This window comes from Rhipicephalus sanguineus, chromosome 10 (assembly GCF_013339695.2).
Source record: "Rhipicephalus sanguineus isolate Rsan-2018 chromosome 10, BIME_Rsan_1.4, whole genome shotgun sequence".
Classification (NCBI taxonomy): domain Eukaryota; kingdom Metazoa; phylum Arthropoda; class Arachnida; order Ixodida; family Ixodidae; genus Rhipicephalus; species Rhipicephalus sanguineus.
The window spans coordinates 129,889,015-129,907,274 of NC_051185.1; positions in this window are offsets into that span (position 1 = coordinate 129,889,015).

The following is an 18,260-nucleotide window of genomic DNA, read 5'->3' on the forward strand; positions in this document are numbered from 1 at the left end:
CACTCATAGCATCCTTCCATATCGAAAAGTAGCTCTCCGACGCTTGCCTGGCTCTCGCACCGCGTTCCGCGCTCGCCCTGTGAGAATTAACGGCCAGGCTAGAGGGATGACACGACGCGCGTAGCGTTCCTCTTCGCGTTTCACGACGCTTTGAAGGAATGCATATCGAGTATCAGTGTTTACTATGCGCTTGTTGATGCCATCTTTGCACGGGATTCACCATATGCGGTGTCCGGGTATATAATGACAATTTCAGCTACCGCAATGGTTAAATCTTGATCTTGGGCGTTAGTCGTCGGTACGGAGATGTGCCACTAGGCGTTAACGTGAGGGCGTTCACATCAAGCGGTGCTATATCTGCCGAACAACAGCAGACATGGTACAAGCTCTCATATACCAACGCACTATAAACAACCAACTACATCGGTGACAACATGTTTCACTTTCATGTTGTCCCGATTCCTATGACAGAGGGATCAGCCATCTTTTTTTTTTATTTATAGTGGCTCTCCGGCCGCCATCTTGAATTTCGGTTTGGGACCGAGCAAGCACCTCCCTCCTAAATCTGGTCGAATTATCCTTCGCCGCATGGGGGAGCGCTTGCTCGGCATTTTACGGTAGTTTTTTTTGCCTCAAAGAATGTGTTCATGCTATGAAAATATACCAACATATTGTTTCGCTCCCCTAATAATAATAATAAATAAATAAATAACAAATTTGCCCCGCAGAATTGTACTCTAAAACAAGCAAAAAACAGCTCCAATACTGTGAAACCTGACGAAGTGTGTAGCACGGGCACTCAGTAATTCCTGTTCATAGAGTTTCCGCTGCTCTGTTTACGAAACTGTGGATAATGTCAATGTTTGAGGTAAGCATGTAGGGTTTCCCTTGCATGAGTAGAATCTTGTTAGGGAGATTCGCTAACTCGGTGTGTGACACGCGCAGTACCTTTTACAGCGAAAGCTGTTATGAGATCGTTTCACCGGCCATTTTTGGCACCGTAGTTGTCCACCGCCGCCGCCGATGTTCGTAACCGCTATCGCACGAAATAAGAAAAAAATATCCAGGATGGAACGGGGTTCGAACCTGGGCCCTCTGCATGGGAGCCCAGTATTCTACCTCAGAGCCATGCCGGTGCTTGAAACTGCTTCGGTAAAAGACCCTATAGAGGCTTCATGTCGAGTAGGAACCACATTAACATATGTAATATAGCATGGTAGAAGAGCAAAATAACTACCAGGCGTCACACAACACAAATCCTGTAACCAGGTGTCACACAATGTGAATTGCGTAAGGTGTGGGTTGTTGAATGCGTCCAACCCATTACAAAGCACTCTGCCATAATTCTTCATCGTCATCAGGCACAGCATCAACCAAGTGCAAATAGGGCCTTACAGGTGTTTGGCGAATACCACGGTTCTCCGCAGAATGACGAATAATGTCATAGTTGCTGCCTGCCTTCTTCAAAAAAATTATAATGATTTATAGTGTAGTGGGTTCCTCCCAAGTGCACTTGTATTGGTTGCCAAGGAAGCCCATATGGCCCCCATGATCCATTTCCTCAGGGTCTCAATAAAGTTCTTTCCCTCTCTCTCTCTCTTTCTCACATTAACGTATGTTATAGAGCGTGGTGGGAGAGTGAAATAGTGACCGGGCGTCACACAATGCGAATTGCGTAACTAGTTGGTCATTTAAAGCTTCCAACCCATTACACAGGGCTGAGCTGTAATTCTTCATCGTCATCAGTCGTCCTTCGGCACGCGCTAATCGCGCGCAATGAAGGACCTCAATAAGGTTATTTATCCATCCATCCATCCATCCATCAGTCGTCGCATCAACAAAGTGCACATAAAAATGCCTTTCAGACGTGAAGCCGGTTCCTCGCTTCTCCGCAAAGTGATGTAAAGTGGCGTAGTCAGTGCTTCCCAACTTCACAAAAATTATGAATCATAGAGTAGTGGGTATCTTGCTATTGTACTAGGTATTAGCAGCCCCAAGTGAGTTTACAACGGGCTCTAGAAATGCCGCTCTTCCAGCTTTCGCTGTGACTGTGCTGCGCTTTCCGCGCAGGCCTAGCATTTTTTCGCTGCATTTTATCGACTTCCTGCCTGTTATGTCAGTTGAGATAGGTGTCATCTGCAGCAACCGCCGCCGGGTTGTTTCCCCCTTCTGACGAAGTGACGAAGGCGGAAGAGAAGCGCTGGTCAGGGGAGTGATTGCGCGCTTTGCGAGGCAGTAGCGCACTCTCTTGAGAAGCGTGGGTGTTAGTCGCATGTTTTCAAAGTGTTTTAGCAATTCCAAGTTAATTATTGCGATAACTTCTTGATTATTTCTGTTAATGACATTATTTTAGACATTGTTTGTTTACTCGAATCCAATTTTGAGCATTGCTAGCCTTGTTTTAGCCCTGTATTTACCACTTGATCTTGAGCGTGATTACGCCACATGAGGTCTATGGATGGACAACAAGGCGGGCCCCTAAAGTGCTACGCACTTAATAAATAAAAGACTTTGCTGTCGTCTTGCTGGGGGCGCGGCAGTTGCATGCCACGTCACTGCAGGCAATGCAATGAAAGGGTGGAGCAAGCGTTCGTACACCCTGAAGAACTACAACATAAGGATAAACACTGATAATTGCAAGTTGTTCCTACAGTGAGTAAGATGCCTAGGCCATGAAGTTGACAAGAATGATTACCACTACAGACAAAGTAGCAGTCACAAAGCAATTGTTGAGTCTGGACAACTTAACTCAACTGAAAGCCTTTTTGGGGTTGATTAATTTCTACTCAATACTTTTGCCTAAACTAGATATGGTTCAAGAACCCCTGCATGGCTTGTTGCGTAGAGAAACAGCATGACATTGGTCGCATCAGTCTCATGATGCGCTTAGGGCTTCTAAAGAAATTCTGACCAATGAGAGTGCGCTTGAGCTGCATACTGTAAAAAAAAAAAAGAAATATGGCGAATGTGTGATGCAATGGAATACATTCTTGGTGGGTGCTGATTTATCCCATGTAGTGGATGGAAAGGAGATGCCAACTGCATCTGTGTCACGGTCACTGTCACATACTGAATGCATCATTTCACATAAAAAACAGCGCTAAAAACGGCGGACAAGAGAAAGAAGGACACAGACGGCGGCGCTGACTGAGAGGAACCATCCGGTTCCTAGATTTGATGTTAACGCTAAGTCCTACACACGTGTGTTGGGCATATGAACCGCGCGCAAACAAGCCAATCCTCCCTTTTGGATCGGCACACTCTAAAGTGGTGAAGCGCGCTATTGCGAAGACTTGCTACACACACGCACTGCGAAGGTCTTGCCATCACATGATTCGGTGCAGCTTTAGTCAGCAAACTGAACGCCTCACTGAGGCTGGTTTCCCGATGTATGTTTTGACCGCCGTTGCTGAGCGTCTGCTCAGGGAAATCAGCATGAGCACTGGGACTAGTGCTTGCACCCGTGCAAAGGAAAAGGGCCGTGACAAACGAAACTTTGTCGTTATTCCCTATATCCACGGCGTCACCCACAACCTCAAAAAAGTGGCCAGCAGGTGCGAAGTTGACTTGGTTTTTTCGGCCCCTGAAAAGCTGGCTAGGTTGTGCAAGGCCGTGAATCCTGGTTCCAGGGGAGAGCGAGCATGCCAGACCAGGCATCGGAACAAGTTCGTTCCATGCATTGAAGGGGTGGTCTATTCTCTACCCTTGTCCTGTGGCAAAAGGTACATCGGCCAGACAGGCCGCTGTTTAAATGAGCGGCTGAAAGAGCACGCTCACAATGTCTCCTCAATGGTTTCGGGGCACCTCGGCATTCATTGCCGAGACTGCGGCTGTTCCCCCGACTTCCAGCATTGTGCAGTGGTCAAGCGTCACCGGGAACAGATGATACGCGAAATTCACGAGGCTGCGGAAATGGCTAGGCTGGGCGATGCGTGTGTCAGCAGGCCTTCAATTGCCCTATCACAAAAAGAAATTGATTTTCTTCAGAATGCTTACACACGTGAGGCTCATGGCGATGATTATGTTCCATAGGTTTTCACTGTTTTTATCTTTTTATTTGTTGTTCCTATATTTGTCAGATACCGTACAAGTATATATTGCGCGGTGCTCGCAAATAAATCTTGTTGTAAGTCAGCGCCGCCGTCTGTGTCCTTCTTTCTCTTGTCCGCCGTTTTTAGCGCTGTTTTTTATGTGAAGTATGTCGTACCAACTCGCCCAAGCAACCACTTTAGATACTGAATGCAGTTATGGCCAGGTTAAAAAAAAGAAATAACCTTTCAGCACTGCGTATGGTGTGAAAAAATTTCACTACCACTTGTATAGTTGAGCTTTTAATGTCCTAACAGACCATGAACCCCTAACTATGCTTTTCGACCTGAAAGAAACTGTGCAGCACTTCATGAAGTGTAGAAATTCAACACAGCCACCATATCTGGCTCTGTGCAAAATGTGCAAACACCTATCATTAAGGGTGCACCTTGACTTTGGCAAGAAAGAAGGGAAATTGTTCCTTTTTGATGTGTACAGCAAGTAAAGTGTGTAGCTCAACAATGGCCATCATGACAGTTGCAGTAATTAGGTCTCTGTTTGCAGCACATGGTCTGCCTTTAGAAGTGCTATTACATTCCAGGCCACAATTTTATGCAGATGGGTTCCAAGACTTCTTGAACGTGCAATGTGTAAAGTACACATTCAACCCTCCATACCACCTGCAGTCCAATAGGGTAGCTGAGCGCGCTGTACAGACTACAAAGACAGCACTGCTCAAGCTGTTGCTGGAGGACAGAGAAAAAGGCAGTACAAGGACCTTGCAGCACAGAATACATAACTTTCTCATGCTAGTGAATAATGCCACACACATTCATCAGGACGACGTTGACAGAATTGTGGCAATTGTAAACCAGATTTTCTCTGTCAATCTGACAAGGGCCATGACCAAAGAAGAAAGGGTGAAACAATAAGCTGATAAGCGCAAATGGAAGCCGCAATAATCTGTAGCTAGTGGCCTTGGGCTGGTCCATGCCATGTGAGATGAACCGGTGAAGTGGCTGCCTGGAAAAGTTAAGCAAGTGGAGTCTCCAACTGCTTATCCGGCTGTTATTAGAAACAAAGTGAGTTTTGTACATGCAGACAATTTAGACATTCTGTGCTTGACATGGGAAACCAACATAACAGGGAAATTTGCTTGCCATTCACATTCGAGGCCCCCTCTCCTTCGCTGCCTGTTGATCAGCTAGAGCCTCAAGTTTAACCAATCTGATTTCACGCAGTTCTTTCACGCATTGCAGAGGAGGCTACCGCTGAGCAGGGGCGCCATAATGTAGGAGCACTCTGTCATGCTTTTGTTCTGCTCTGCCTAGCCTAAGTTTACATCATCGACGATGTAGATATGGGAGGAAACCAGTAAACATTTTGTGGACCGATCAAATATTGTTCCTGTTTCAGGGAATTTCTTATTCGAAAAACAATAGCTTTGAGCTGCATTGAGTCAATGAATGTGCAGAAGTGTTGAGTGTTTTAGTTGGGCCGAACTAGAAGAGCTAGAAAAGATTTCTGCTTTAGTCTCTGATTAACCTTCTTCACCTTACTTATCATACGGTAGCTTGCAGCAATCACAGAGGCTTGCAAGGTGACAAATAAGGTAGGTGACTAGAGCGATTGGGATCCCCTCTTTCAAGCTTACCCCTGATTGACCTACCGGACCAGGGAGATGGTCAGTGTCCACGGTTTTCTGGACCAAGGAGATTGAATTGGAAGTCAGGATAGTTGGGTTTATTCATCTTGAACTACCTTGTACAGCGCAACATACAACTGGGACTGCAAAGAAGCGCATACACTCAGAGCTCTAGGTTTGTCTCTCTATCTCTCTTTTTCTGAGCAAGGATGAGTTCACAGAGTTCTATACATGCAGAAACAGCTCAACGTCGTTATACTGCATGTGAAAATATTTATGATACTCATATGAATCCATCTCACCAACCGCTATAAGTAGCCGCTGCCAATGTGATCGGCGGGCAGCCTTCCTGAATTACGTTCAGAATGAGACACTGTCCGGTCATTCCAAAAAAGTTTAGCTTTTGTTCAGCATAGTAATGCTCTGTTTAGTGTGCACACATCATTTTAACTCTGCAAGATTTCACAGGTTTGTGACGTTGCATACCAAGCAGGTGATTTTATGACACACCAAAAATTTTTGACGAATGGCGAAGAACCAAAGGCCAAAACTATGCTGCACTAAAAATAGTGTATTATCTTAATTTTTTACGCAGTCGTGTATAAGTCGTCATTACGCGATGGATAATTTTTGCCTCATTTGTTGCATCACGTTACAAGCAGGTGCTGTTTGCGTAACCCAGAAAATTTCGACCAGTCATAAACAGCTGACAACCAATGCGGAGTATTTCAATGTTATAATCACCCACATTTCTTCAAAGACGATTCACGCTTACACCGTTTGCATAGGTGTGTCTACTTGGAGTGGCCAAGAAATGTTGCAAATACAAATACTAAAAATAGGAGTATAAAGTATGTACTACGCCTCAGTACCACAAGTTCTTACTTTTTAAAAGATAATTCATGGTTGACAAGTTAGCAATAATAGTAATAATAGTCAAGTAATAACGCATTAGAAGCGCTATTCCAACTAGGGGCAAACAAGGCAAAATATAATATACGCAAACCTGAATATGTGAAGGAAAGACTAGCACTGATTATGGAAAAGAAAAAGCGCAGTCACTATTACCTATATTAAAAACGCAATTATTAGTGAGCAGCTTTTAGACATTAACGAAACTTCATTGAACGATAGAAATCTATACTATTGGGAAGGCCGCCATCGAGATAATTGTATTCATGCATAAAGTTATGTGGTGAACGTATAAAAAATGTTGCTTGTAACACTATGACGTGCATAACATGCGTATGTATGGTTGTCCCAGTGCATGCCACATATAACCGTACTTCTTCTATAATGTTATGAAACACTGCTAAGCAAATTCTATCTCTGTATATGATATATCACATCAAATTGAGTGCAACTTTCCCAATATATATATATATATCAGGGGCGTAGCCAGAGAGGTGGCTTATGGGGCTTCAGCCACCCCCCTCCCCTCCAAAAGCTTTTCATACTGCCATGTACCGCCGACCAAAACAGCCACCTACGCCACAAGTCATCCCGGATTTTTTCTAGAATTCCTTTTCACAGGACATCTTAAACATGAAAGGATTATATTTTGCTAGCGGAGCTTAGTCGGACACGGTGGTGATCCGTTGTGTGCAGTGTCTCGGGAAAATGCATGCATCAGTATGACGATAACGGTTTTCCTGTTTTGCTCGCACCACATCAACTGAATAAGGGCGAGTAAATCATTGTTCGGTAAATTGGAGAGTTATAATTTCCCCGCAGAAAGCACTCTTAGCAAAAAATCAACTCCAGCGCTTGTTAAATGGGTGCCGCAAAGCTATACAGGTGACTTGCAGAGAGGGGGAGAGCCCCTCCTCATAAAATGGAGGGGGCGGCTGCCCCCCCCCCCCCCCCCCCGCCCGACTTGAAAAGCCCTGGCCCCAATCACACAAAGGCAGGAAAAGGTAGAAGTTATTCGTGAATCAATTGCCTCCATTGCAAGCCGAGCACACACCATTTACATCCGCCATCCCCTTTTATGGGTACCTTACATTATATAGATATAAGACATAGATGTGTGCAAACTCTGTGCCATGGCCAGCGTCACTTCTGGCCGTGACAGTGATTATGGCAAGATCTCTTCTGCCCAAGAGAATCACAAGACTTGTATATTTCAGGAGCAGGCAGCTGACTATAAATCAATGTATCAGTAAATGTTTTCACTGAACACACTGAGTACACCAACGTTGCACCGAATATCAACATGATTCCACTCCACACGTGAAGTCAGTCTTGCCTTGCCTCGAAACTTCTTCAGAGTGCTGGTACTGCAATCAGCTCGGTTCTCCGCAGTGCCAGATATCCGACTCCGCAGATCCATCAGGGAACTGGAATGGGCACCTGCATAAATAAAAGATCTTTCCCTAATTCTTACACCGCGAAAGGTGCCGGATTTGCAGGGTTCTGTTTGGTGTCGCAGAAGTCTGTTGCCACACTGAGAAGCGCGAAGCGGGACGCTGGCAAAATACTGAGGAGGGCGAAGCGGCTCGTGGGTTACGTGCGCCCCAATGACACGGGCACACCACGAACGCTGGCAAAATACTGAGAAGGGCGAAGCGGCTCGTGGGTTACGTCCGCCCCAGTGACACGGGCATACCACGGACTTCTGCGACACCAAACAGAACCCTGCCCCGGACTTTTCGGCGTGCATCGTACCAACGCGCACTCCAACCTTTTTAATCAATGCCGTCGGATTACAACAAAGTGAGAGAGCTCATAAACATGTTTCGTGTATAGCGGTCTTAGAATGGCTCTGTATAACGCAATCTAAATCGAAGCATTCAATCTGCGTGACAAATGCTCGATTCGGCGACCTCGAACGCCCGCCGGGTGTCGCAAAAATGGATCGCGTTTTAACCGCCGTGCACCTCCGTAGATTAGCCCGGCAAACGCTTTGGCGTTAAACCTGTCCACGTCAGATTAACGCGCCATTAATTTCGGCTATTTGAGGACTTACCTCGCTCGCAACTCCCATATTCCCCGCGCTCGAGCGGCCCGCCACAGAACACTCGGGCCCGCCGACACCTAGGGATAACAGATCAACTGAAGTATCTAGGGAGTACCTAAAGTTTGAAGAAGAAAGATCCCTAACCCCCTAGCACTGCAATTGTTTGTTTTTTTTCGCGCATGCGCAGAACGGGGATCAGAGCGCGCGTGAATGTCAGGTTCACCCCACTGGCGACTTCCCTAGGGAATTTCTGGGTACACGAAGACGCTAGTTTTGCTCGATGGCACAGGGTAGCCACCATGAAATGTGCTTACACCGCTAACATTGGGCGATGTTTTGGTGGCTTCTTAGTCTCGTGCCGAAAAGGGAGACCCCACTTTAAACTGACATTGCAGCAAGCTACCATCATTGCAGCAAGCTGCCACCGAAACATCAAAACGAGCCGTCGATCAAAATTAACGACAAAATACGGCCGCTGCCTCGCTCTCCACGTGAGATGAGGTTGCAAAGAAGGTAGGCTATAACTTGCATTCATTGAAGTACGCGCCGATTGGAAGCATCAAGAGCAAATTGCAACCGAAGCGAGGATCGGTGATGCTGCCATGTTGCCGGAAATCGTCACGCTCACTTCCGGGCGACAAGCGATTTTTTCTAGTTTTCCAGAAAGCTGCGACGCGACAAGCGACGGCGATGGCACGGCTACGGTCCGTAGCACGGCCGCTGGATCCAGCGGCCGTGGCGATGGATAGCCCTCCGCGACAGCAAATCATGTCGCTCGTCGCATTCGCTCGTCGCTGTCGCCCGAAAATCGCGTGCATGCGGTTGGGGCTTTACTGGCATTACGATACCGGCATTTTTGTTGACAGCAGTAAAGTGTTCTAGAAAGGGGTAGTGGGCTGACTGGAGGCCGTGCACTGACGCACTTTATGTCTCACCTGGTAGATGGCGCCACCACCACCTGCAATGTAAGCGACGCGTTGCTGCCCTCAGCGCGAAGGTTAGTTTGCCAGCGCTTCAAGCACAAACTACTCTTGTGCAACCCCTGTACATAGCCATTTTCGTTGCTTTTTTTTTCTTTTGCGTGAGCATATTCTTGCTTTGGCCGTTGTTCTGGCGCATGAAGTATCACTAAACATGAGCGCGTCATCAGCGGGCGCCGGATGCAATATATGCTGTAAACCGCCAGTTTTGTATTGCAGTAGCGAGCTCTCGCTTAAAAAAAAAAGATCTCGCAGTTTTATTGCGTTGAGATAGTTATTTAATTTATGGGGTTTTACGTGCCAGATCCACTGTCTGATTATGAAGCACGCCGTAGTGGAGGACTGCGGAAATTTCGACCACCTGGGGTTCTTTAACGTGCACTGACATCGATTGCCTTTAGATAAAAGAGACTAATACTTTCATGCTAGCGTTTGTACTCGGTAGTCTCTTTAGTGAGGTCATACTCTCACTAAATAAAACAATATTACTACAAACTTAAGCACCTTACGCGCTCTCAGTTGATATAGTCTCCTGAAAAGTGCAAGAAAATGTGTGGGAGTGCACAGCAGGAAAGACCTATCCTAATCATGCCCAAAAAATAAAAGACCGAAAGTAAGGGTAGACCATGCAATCAGATTTTGCTTCTTGAAGACCCCTCACATGCTTGAAATTATATTTGTGTAAGAAATTGCGTGCAAACACCGCTATCAGTTGAGTGCAAAATTCAGTTACAATTCTGCTGACACTATAATATGCCTCAAAGGTTCATATGCACTCTTTTCTACAGAACTATTTGTCCGCACTCCTGTATTTAGAAAAATGAATTTGTAATGAAGGTGTTGAAAAATGTAGACAACAATCGTTCGCGGAAATAAGTGAAAAGTTTATTTGGTGGGGCAGCACAATGACCTTATATACTCCACAAAAGCCATGCGTATCAATCACTTTCATTTTTTTTTTTCAAAGTGAAAACAGATGGAAAAAAGCTGAAATAGCTTGAAGAGGGCCTTGCCACATTTTGTACTTATCAGCGTGTGCGGCAAAAAGCATGTCTCCTAAAACAGCCCAATAGACGCTAGAAAAATACCAACAAAGAGACGCTAAATATTTTCAATAGCATACTTAGCATAGCGTAAATTTAAAAAGTTCACAAAAGCACATGAATACTCAACACATATTGTTCACACAATAAGTGAAGACACTGAATCAGAAGAAATACTTTAAAAATGACAAATAATAGACACATTTCCATTCAAACACATGCATTTTTATACAGATCTACTGACGTTCTGGTAGATCATATTAATCGCACTGTTGATGGTACGCCAAGGACCAAAGCCACCATTCGCAATTGAATTAAGGGTTTATTGCTATAGTATGCATGGCGAGTGGCGATTAACATACTATCTTGCTTGTTTTTCAAATCTGGCATTTTCTTGTATTTGGGTCAGTGAAACAGAAAAAGAATATTCAGAGAAGATTCATACTTCAAGTTGAACCTACACTTGTAAAATCTAAACGCAGGAACAATAATAAAATTTAAAAAATCTTCTATAGCAAGGAAAAAAAATTTAAGTGCAGCGGCTTATCTTGAAGTGCTTTGCTTTTTGGCGTTTGCCTGCTCTGTCTGTGTTTAGCCCCTTAATGTAAAATGAAGTCGCGTAACAACATAGAATTGGATTATTTTTTGAGAAGCATTGAGGCATGGCTTCGGCACCCAACCTCTTGCCAAAGCCTTGCTTTCACAATGGTCAGCACATCTAAAATGCTGTCTGCACGGAGTTCTTCACATGAAAAGCAGCCCGTGAACAAGCCTTGCTACCAATCTACATTATTCACAACTACAGGAACTGAAAAATGAAACGTATTGACGAAGCAATGCTCGGCCGAAAACCTGCAGCGACGACGAAACACAGCAGCAGCCCTACAGCAGCGGGGCGAAAGGCGCGAAGGCTCCCATGGATGGATGGATGCTATGAGCGTCCCCTTTATAACGGGGCGGTGACATGTCTGCCACCAGGCTCGAAGGCGAAAAAAAAAGAGAAAGAAGAAAAAAAGCTTCCTTGTTTCATGTTGTCCTAATGCCTTATCTACATTGATTAAACCTATGTTATTATACCAAAAAATATAAATTCACGGTCCATCTCTCTGCCTCTTAAGGCAGAATGACCTTATTTTCCCCCATTATTTATTTTTGTACTTTATCTCTACTTTTCTGCCACCAATACTCTAACCGTCTCTTACTTATTTCTATCGCGGACGTGTTCAGCTTTCCATTGTTGTCCCTGAAACCCAAGGCTTCATGTAGACTCGTGCCCACACGTATACCTGGGTGAATATCGCCACATTCAATCAGTACATGTTCCATCGTTTCCTTAGTTCCCCCGCAGCATGTACAATGTTCTTCTTCGTTACTGAATCTCGCTTTATAACTACGCGTTCTAAGGCAGCCCGACCTTGCTTCAAACAGTAAAGCGCTTCCCCTTGAATTATCATAAAACCTTTCCCTCCTTATTTCGTTTTTTTCCTTTTCGGTAGTTACTCAGAGCCGGCTTCTTTTCCATCGCTGTCATCCAATAAGTCCTCTCCGCCTCTCTGACCTTCCGCTTAATGCTCCTTGTTGCCATATCGCCCGCACTGCCAGCCGTATATTTACTGGTGAGCCTCCTAGTTCTTTTTCTCCACTGCGTGTCAACGCTTTTCCTATACAAATACCTGAAAACCTTCTCTGCCCATCTACTCTCCTTCATTTTCCTCAGCCTCTCTTCGAATCTCATTTTGCTCTGCGCTTCCCTCACTTCAAAGCCTGTCCATCCCATATCACCCTTTACCGCCTCATTTGTCGTCTTCCCGTGAGCGCCCAACGCGAGGCGGCCCACCGTCCTTTGATTTACATCCATTCCTGATTGCACCTCTGACTTCATGCACACCACTGAGTTCCCAAATGTAAGCCCCGGAACCATCACACCCTTCCACAGCCCTCGAAGCACCTCGTACCTATTGTATCCCCATAAAGCTCTCTGCTTCATAATTGCAGCATTCCTCTTTCCCTTTGCTACCGATGTTTTCTCTTGTACCTCCATATATCTATCCCCCTCATTTACCCATACTCCGAGGTACTTGTACTCGCTTACCCTCGGTATTTTTTGGCCCTGTATTAAGACCGTATGGTCTCCGTGATCATTGAATACCATCAATCCACATTTTGTTGCACTAAATCCTAATGTTACTAACAGCGCAAAAAAGGACGAAGGACAAGGAAGAAACACAGACAAGCGCTGTTGTTTCTTCCTTGTCCTTCGTCCTTTTTTGCGCTGTTAGTAACATTATGGATCACCAACTTGCCCAACGAATCGCTCACTAAATCCTAGTCCTAGAGCCTCACACTCCCTTCCGCATATATCTGCCAGTCGCTGTATATCATCCTGACTGTCCGCAAATAAGACAATATCATCAGCATAAAATAGACCTGGAAGTTTCTGCTCAACCATCGCTCCGACCTGTTTGTGTGACAAATTAAATCCAATGTTGCTACCTTCTAGCGCTTTTTCCATCCTCGCCATGTACAGCATGAATAACAGCGGGGACAAAGGGCATCCCTGTCTCAGCCCCTTGCTAATTTCAACGCTGTCCTTGCTACTTATTCCTTCCCATTCTATACAAACTGTATTTTCTCGGTATATTTCCCTCAAAAGCTGTACACAGTCGTCACCTATGCCCACTTCCTTCAATATATCCCACAAAATTTCCTGATTAACGTTGTCATACGCCCCGGTGATATCTAGATAAGCTACGTATAAGGGCCTGTTTTCTATTTTAGATATTTCTATACACTGGGTAAGAACAAACAGATTATCGTCTAACCGCCTGTCGATTCGAAATCCATTCTGAAGTTCTCCCAAAATATCATTTTGTTCTACCCACGCTTCTATTTTTAATTTTACTGCCTGCATCGCCAACCTGTATAGCACCGATGTAATTGTTAGCGGTCTATACGAGCGAATGTTATCCCTTTCTCCCTTGCCTTTATAGATTAAGTTCATTCTACTTTTTCGCCAACTGTCTGGTATTTCCCTCTCCTGTAAGCACTTTTCTACGGCTTTCAGCAGTGCTTCTTTAGTTTTATGTCCGAGTTCGTTAATGAGGCTGACGGGAACCCCATCTAAGCCCGGAGTAGTGCGCTTAGGAATTTTTCCTTCGGCCTTCTTCCAATTGAAATTCTCTAGTACTACATCTTCGTCGGTTGCACCCCTTTGCGTACTTTTACTCACCGGGGGAATCCCCTGGGGGAGCTTTTTAAACGAATCGGCTGTTATCTTTCGGATGTAACCTAGCGCTTCATATCCTTCCAATTTATTTCCTCCTTCATCTACCATATGTTGTTGCATTGTGACAGACTTCCTACCCAGCGCTTTTAGGTGGCTCCAAAATATCCTAGGCGCGGCCTTCTTCTTTTCGCGAATCTCTGTCATCCAGCGTTCACTTTCACCTTTAATTTTTGCCTCGACTAATTTCTGCACAATGGATTTTTGCTCTAAATATATTTCCCATATTTGGTTGACTTCGTCCTGTGGCCGCTTCTCCTTTTTTGCCTGTCTGTGCTCCCGTGATGCCTGACGTCGCATCTCGATCGCTTCCCGGATTTCTTTGTTCCACCAACTTTTTGGCTTTTTCTTTCCTTTCCAACAAATAGTTTTCTTCTCTATTTCCATTTCTTTCGTGATTACATGTAGCAGCTCACTATACTTCCAGTCTTTGCCTGGTAGTTCGTCTACTTTTTCCTCAACTCTTGCGGCTATATTTGTTATTTGTTTGTCATTTAGATACGAGCTGCCAAACTTTGATTCTATGTTCTTATTTTCAGTTTTATATCCCATTTGTAATATTATGCGTTTATGATCACTACCCAAGCTGTTAATGCCTTCTTCGTCTATTCTCATCTCTCTAAGTTTGTCATATATTCCTTCTGTCATGAGACAGTAATCAATGCTCGATTGCCTGTTTCTGACTTCCCACGTGATCTGCCCCTCACACTTAGGCCCCACGTTAACTATCTCAAGACTATGTTGCTCGCAGAGATCCAGCAATAACTTGCCATTGGTGTCTGAATAGCCGTCAAGGTCATGAATGTGAGCGTTCATGTCCCCTAGAAGGATTATCTCGGCATCATGACCAAATTCTTTAATATCGGTGCTTATGCATTTCACTATCTCCAGATTCTTTCTCTGCAGTTATTCCCTGTCCACAAGTAAGCTACACCTAGCCACGTTTTCTTTCCACCTACTGTGCCCGAAACCCATATGTGCTCTGAACACGTTTGTTTCACTCTCTCCCATTTTGTTCTGCTATGAATTAGCATTCCAACCCCCCCACCTCTCCTTTCTGATGTGATCCTGTTACATCCTTCCCAAACATAATTTTCAATATGTGGCGGCTCTTCCAAGTCTCTAAGGTGTGTTTCTGTAACCGCATAAACACCTATCTGTTCCTTGTTTAACTGTCCCTCAATCTCTAACCATTTTGTCTTTTTTCTGCCACCCTGCATGTTAATGTAACTAATTGCAACACGCGCCTTCTCCCTTCTTTTACTTTTTCTCTGTTTTTTTCGCTATACTACCTGTCAAAGAGTCCCCCTGGTTGTTTTCCTCATTACAAGCTACCATGGGCACCGAAGGGCCCGCGTGCCCCCCAAAAAAGCTACTGCGCGTCCTGCAAGACGCCAACCCACCTCATGGCCAAGCCTCCTATCGAAGTGTATTCCGTCTCTTCGAAAACCACCCCACCTGTGCACCTCTCTGTTTATTTCCACTACCTCGATGCCTTTCTCTCTACTCATCTGCCATATCTCTTTGTTTGCGTCGACAACCGCTCTTTGCAGGTTGCCGTCACGCACCGGTACCTCCGGTATTGTGCATACCACTATCTGCACCTGAGGGGAAATGGCGCGCATGTCATCGACCCCTTTCGCCAATGTGGTCGCTAGTTCGGCTGATTCGTTACTCAAGACGTCGTTTAGACCTCCCGCGATTATCACGAGGTTACGTCCATTAGACTTAGTTGCGAGTTTTGCGTTAGCTTGTCTCATCACTGATCCCAGCCTATGGCCCGGGAACTTCCCTATTAAAACTCGTTTGTCGCCTCTCACCCTTTCCTTGACTGCTTCTGCGCATGTAGCTAAATTCGAGTCCCCGGCGATTATCACGTGATCCGACTTTTCTGCTGGACTTTCCCGCACCTGGCCACTGCACCTGTTACTAGCGCGTGCTACTGCTGTTGTTTTGTCCCCTCCCGTTCCCAAGACTACTTCGCGGAAGGTGGGTCCTGTGACCCTTGCACCTGTCTTTTCCAAACCTGTTTCCCCCTTCGCGCCTACCACTGTGAGGGTCGATGCCCCATTGTTCCCGCTGTCGCTTGCTTCCTTGTTCCCCGTGGCTACCTTTGCTGGCATGGCTACCTTTGCTAATCCCTCCTCGGCTGACTTAAGCCTTTCCGCCATAGCCATCGTTTTTTCCCGCTCTGTCGCTACCGCTTTCTCCAGCTCGGAGATTCTCACCATGAGCTCATTCTGGGCAGCCATCATTATTTCCATCTTCGCCTCTAACTCGCATTGCTTACACTTGGCGTCAGCTCTCTCTGTCGTCTCATCCTCACAAACCTCTATTTTCCGCCCCATTCCGCATCCTGAACACTTTACGGTCTTTTTGACCATGGCTATAGATCGTTCACGCGGCGTATTAGATACACTTAAAGCTGACGATGGTAGCGCCGCCACGCGGGCACTCAGGAAAACGAAAACTCGTTTACATTTTTTGCGCCGCGGCAACGTACCCTCTACCCGGAGAGTGGGCTCACTACCCAATATTCTAGAACACTGTAACAGCAGCCAACGTTTTCAGCAGGGCAGTGTCTCCTTCCACCGGGTGGAAGGAGACGTTAGGTGGGCAAAGCGTTCGGTTCACCCATATAGCCGCTTAAAACCGGCTTGACTTGGCTTGAAGTGTATAAGTAGGTGGCGGCAGAGTAGCGTTCAGGCCCGTTTGTGTGGCTTGCGTGGTGAGTGTTGGCAGAGGAGGCGCACTACTGTACTGATGTTGATATTGAGCGTGAACTGTGTGCATTAACGAGAACTGTGTGTGTTGTAGAAGTCGTAGCAAATCGTTGCCGCTTTTGTTGCGATGTCCTCCGGTTCAGTGGACCACTGCCAAATCTATAAGCAATGATAACGAGCTGTACGAGCATGAGATAAAGGCCATGTGTTACGTGATTTGTGAAATGTGTCTGTTTGACGCACAGCTTGTACTGTGGCGTACGTGTATGTGTGGTAAGTGCGTGCTCTGCGTGGCCCGTTTGTGTGGCTTGCGTGGTGGGTGCTGGCAGGGGAGGCACGGCACTACGCACTACTGTACTGGTGTTGATATTGAGCGTGAACTGTGCGCATTAACGAGAACCACCTCTGACCGTAGGGACGTGATCGCGTTGTGTATGTTGTAGAAGTCGTAGCAAGTCGTTGCCGCTTTCGTTCCTGCGATGTCCCCCTTGTTCAGTGGACCATTGCCAAATCTATCAGATATGATAACGAGCTGTACGAGTATGAGATAAAGGCCATGAGTTACGTGATTTGTGAATGTCTGTCTGACTCACAGCTTGTACTGTGGCGTACGTGTATGTGTGGTAAGTGCGTGCTTTGCGTGGATCGATCGCTTACAGTTGGAAAGTCATTTGGGCGAAGTGTACTTGAACCATCACTTTTATTTAACGGTGCGGCTAGGGTTACGTCCAGACGTAACTGTAGCCGTCGCAATCGTTACGCCCAGACCAGGGGCGTAGCCAGAAATTTTTTCGGGGGGGGGGGGGGTTCAACCATACTTTATGTATGTTCGTGCGTGCGTTTGTATGTGTGCGTGTATATATACGCATGCAAAATTGAAAAATTTCGGGGGGGTTTGAACCCCCCCCCCCCCTTGGCTACGCCCCTGGCCCAGACGTAACTGTCCACGGGCTCCACGGTGCAATTCTGCCTCCGTGGTTACGCGTCCTATGCGCAGACTAAAACAACACCTTGCTGTTTGCAATCTACTGTCCCTGAGAATATTTGACGTAAGTTAGGGGTGGTCACCTTGTGGTCGGTGTGAAAGGTTAGACGTTTACACCTATCCACTGTAACTGTAACGTTCAGCACGGCCTCTCGCTGAATTAAGCGGCCATACATTCAGTATCTATCACTGTCGTATCACCGATTTACCAGCATCACTTATGTATTGAGACGTGCGTGGTTTGTTTTGCCGGACTGTTTCGCGTATCAGCAGCTCTGTTGTCGAGACAGACCAGCTGACGCACTTTAGGAAGACGTTAATTTCGGCCTCCGCCAGAGCCACGCTGCCTTCAGCCATCGTCTCGGGTGCTGCCTTTTCCTTAGCTTCGTTGAGGCGGTCAGCCTCAGTTTGGGGCAATCACGGTTAGTGAAATAAAAGTGAAATAACTGCAGGTCTCCATCGAACTTGATGTAAGTACTATTTGCGTGCCCGTGTTGATGTATCACACGTCCACTAGGGTTACGTCCATACAATAGCAATCGGTACAGCTGCCCCGCGTGTGTACACATAAATGTCGTCTTTAGAAAACCTCCTTCCGTCCAGTTATGTTGGT